This window comes from Triticum dicoccoides, chromosome 7B (assembly GCF_002162155.2).
Source record: "Triticum dicoccoides isolate Atlit2015 ecotype Zavitan chromosome 7B, WEW_v2.0, whole genome shotgun sequence".
Classification (NCBI taxonomy): domain Eukaryota; kingdom Viridiplantae; phylum Streptophyta; class Magnoliopsida; order Poales; family Poaceae; genus Triticum; species Triticum dicoccoides.
The window spans coordinates 582,993,221-582,996,790 of NC_041393.1; positions in this window are offsets into that span (position 1 = coordinate 582,993,221).

Consider the following 3,570-nt stretch of genomic DNA (forward strand, 5'->3'; position numbering starts at 1 on the left):
GTAGTGGTAGTGGTAGTGGTAGTGGTAGTGGTAGTGGTAGTGGTAGTGGTAGTGGTAGTGGTAGTGGTAGTGGTAGTAGTAGTAGTAGTAGTAGTAGTAGTAGTAGTAGTAGTAGTAGTAGTAGTAGTAGTAGTAGTAGTAGTAGTAGTAGTAGTAGTAGTAGTGGTAGTAGTAGTGGTAGTAGTAGTGGTAGTAGTAGTGGTAGTAGTAGTAGTAGTAGTAGTAGTAGTAGTAGTAGTAGTAGTAGTAGTAGTAGAGTTGGCGGAAGCAGCATGTAGAGCAGGCGAAGCGGGTATTGGATAGCAGCCTAGGCTTCCAGAGTTTCACTATAGCCTTTTTATCATTTTTTTATTGACCTTGTATGACAAATTGACAACTGTCCTTTTTAATCTTCTGTGTCTAGACTACATGCATCTATGTGTGCAGAAGTATGAGGCTAAACTCTTCTACAGATTTTCATTTTCTTGATGAGATGATGATATTAGTTAATACTTCTATTATCAAAACACATGTAGCTATGTGCATGCTTAACTCTAGTACATAGAAGATAACTTTTTCAAATAATTTTATTTTAAAAAGACGATAGTCAACTTGACGTACATTTAGAGGTCCTGTGCTTGGTTGTACCCATCCGTCCCATTTTGGGATGGGTCCAACCAATCGTCTTTTGAGGGGAAATTTTCTAAAAACTTTGTTCCGCATTTGTATGTCATCAATCCTCTCAACCTAACACAGGGTGATCAACTAAAACTAGCAAGCCCAACCACATAACAGGAATAACCAGTGAACCGAACACATTATTATGTTCACTCAAATCATGGACATATCCATCTCATTTTGTTTTCGACATTCATCACGTAACATAATTATACTCGTCCACTCACAAGTAGAAAAAGAGACATTTGTCCCGGTTCGTAAGGGCCTTCTGTCCCGGTTTAATAACCGGGACTAAAAGGTCGGTACTAATGCCCTTGGCCTTTAGTCCCGGTGCTTACACGAACCGGGACAGATGGGTCTCCACGTGGCCGCTGCAGCCAGCCCAGGCAGGGGGGCATTTGGTCCCGGTTGGTGAAATAAACTAGGATCAAAAGGCATCCACGCATCGGCAGCTAGCTGGAGCTGAGGTTTTTTTTAAAAGGGGCTGGTTTAGGGGTTTTGGGGGTTAATTTAGGTTGTTATTAGCTAGCTAATAGAGAGAAGTGTCATCTCTTATATCTTCGTGCTTGGTTTACCAACGCTACTGCTATGTTCATTTCACCCGATATATAATAACTCTCCATGCTCGCATCATACATCATCATATATAATAACAAGTTCTACTAATCATGCATCATCATACAACTTCTACTCGTTATTAATAACAAGTCATACGATCATCATCCTCATAGTCATCGAACCAACCCTACTTAGTTGTTCTTAGCACATGATCATCAGTATCAGGTAGGACCTAAATACCCTTAAGGTAAAATAGCATAAAACAATATAGACCCTGACTCTCCATTATGGAGAATGGAGATCATCCTGTCTTCAATTCTTGCGCTTCACTTCCTTTTGCTTTCAAGAACATCCTTACGACTGTCCATACATTTTTTCCATTCTTTTATTGTCATGTCTCCACTTCTTTTAGAAATCCGGTATGGACAGTTGAGATTCATAGGATGACCTGGTTGTATGTTCAAAACATCAAGGTGACCATGCTGATATATCAGATGAGGCACACAATCATTCGGGATTATCTGTTGAAAAATATAGTAATAACTTCGTAGTTAACAAGGATATACTAGTTTTAGAAGTATGCAAAAGATGCACGGATGTCGTAATAGTAAAAAATCTTACCAAAGTACCTCCATGGTAGTTACCGTAATTCAACACGTGCACTAGTGGCACGTATTGACCATAATGTTGAGGAGTTCGATTGTAGATATTGTAATTCTCAAGATCATTAAAAAATGTGATCTGATGATTTTTCTCCTGATAAGTTAATTCGGAGCCATTGGTGTAGTGGGTTTTGTCTACCATCTTCCACACATTCTTTGAAGAATGAAAATAAGTTGTCAATGGAAATAAGCTGTCAACTATTTTGAAATAAACAATATAAATTACTTAATAACTATGTTTGAGAAGCTCACATAGGGGAAGAATTGGAAGCGTATCAACAATGACCCAAATGTCCATATTGTCTTGCTCGATTTTAGGATCACCAAGATCCATGGTGACAAACATACCCTCATCAAAACCATACATCTTGCAAAGTGCTTCTCAATTTTTGCAACCAAAATGGGATACACTCTCAGAATTGTACAGCTTTACTTCAAAATCCACACCATGATGGGTCCTTAGGTGAACTCTTTTTTGTTTCCATACTTTCATGGTCTTTAAAACCCATCCTCTCCAAGACATAGCGTCTTGCATAGCATGGGATAAGCTAGTCGAATGGGAAAAGATGAAAAGTACACATTGAAATAGTTGAAGTCATGCTTAATTAATAATTACAGAAAAAAACTCTTGTCGTCGTTGCGTACCGTTTCAACATCGAAGGTCTCCTCAAGCACACTATATAAATGTTTCCTTACCAAGTTCCACTCACCAAAAGCGCTACACTCCCCGGCAACGGCGCCAGAAAAGAGTCTTGATGACCCACAAGTGTAGGGGATCTATCGTAGTCCTTTTGATAAGTAAGAGTGTCGAACCCAATGAGGAGCAGAAGGAAATGATAAGCGGTTTTCAGTAAGGTTGTCTGCAAGCACTAAAATTGTAGGTGATAGATAGTTTTGTGATAAGATAAATAGTAACGAGCAATAAGTAAACAAAGTAAATAAGGTGCAGCAAGGTGGCCCAATCCTTTATGTAGCAAAGGATAAGCCTGGACAACTTCTAATAATGATAAAGGAGCTCCCGAGGACATATGGGAATTATCGTCAAGCTAGTTTTCATCACGCTCATATGATTCGCGTTCGGTACTTTGTTAATTTGATATGTGGGTGGACCGGTGCTTGGGTACTGCCCTTATTTGGACAAACATCCCACTTATGATTAACCCCTATTGCAAGCATCCGCAACTACAACAAAAGTATTAAGGTAAACCTAACCATGGCATGAAACATGTGGATCCAAATCAGCCCCTAGCGAAGCAACGCGTAAACTAGGGTTTAAGCTTCTGTCACTCTAGCAACCCATCATCTACTTATTACTTCCCTATGCCTTCCTCTAGGCCCAAATAGTGGTGAAGTGTCATGTAGTCGACGTTCACATGACACCACTAGAGGAAAGACAACACACATCTTATCAAAATATCGAACGAATACCAAATTCACATGACTACTAATAGCAAGACTTCACCCATGTCCTCAGGAAGAAACGTAACTACTCACAAAGCATATTCATGTTCATAATCAGAGGTGTAATAATATGCATTAAGGATCTGAACATATGATCTTCCACCAAGTAAACTAATAAGTATCAACTACAAGGAGTAATCAACACTACTAGCAACCCACAGGTACCAATTTGTGGTTTTTGATACAAGATTGGATACAAGAGATGAACTAGGGTTTGAGAGGAGATGGTGCC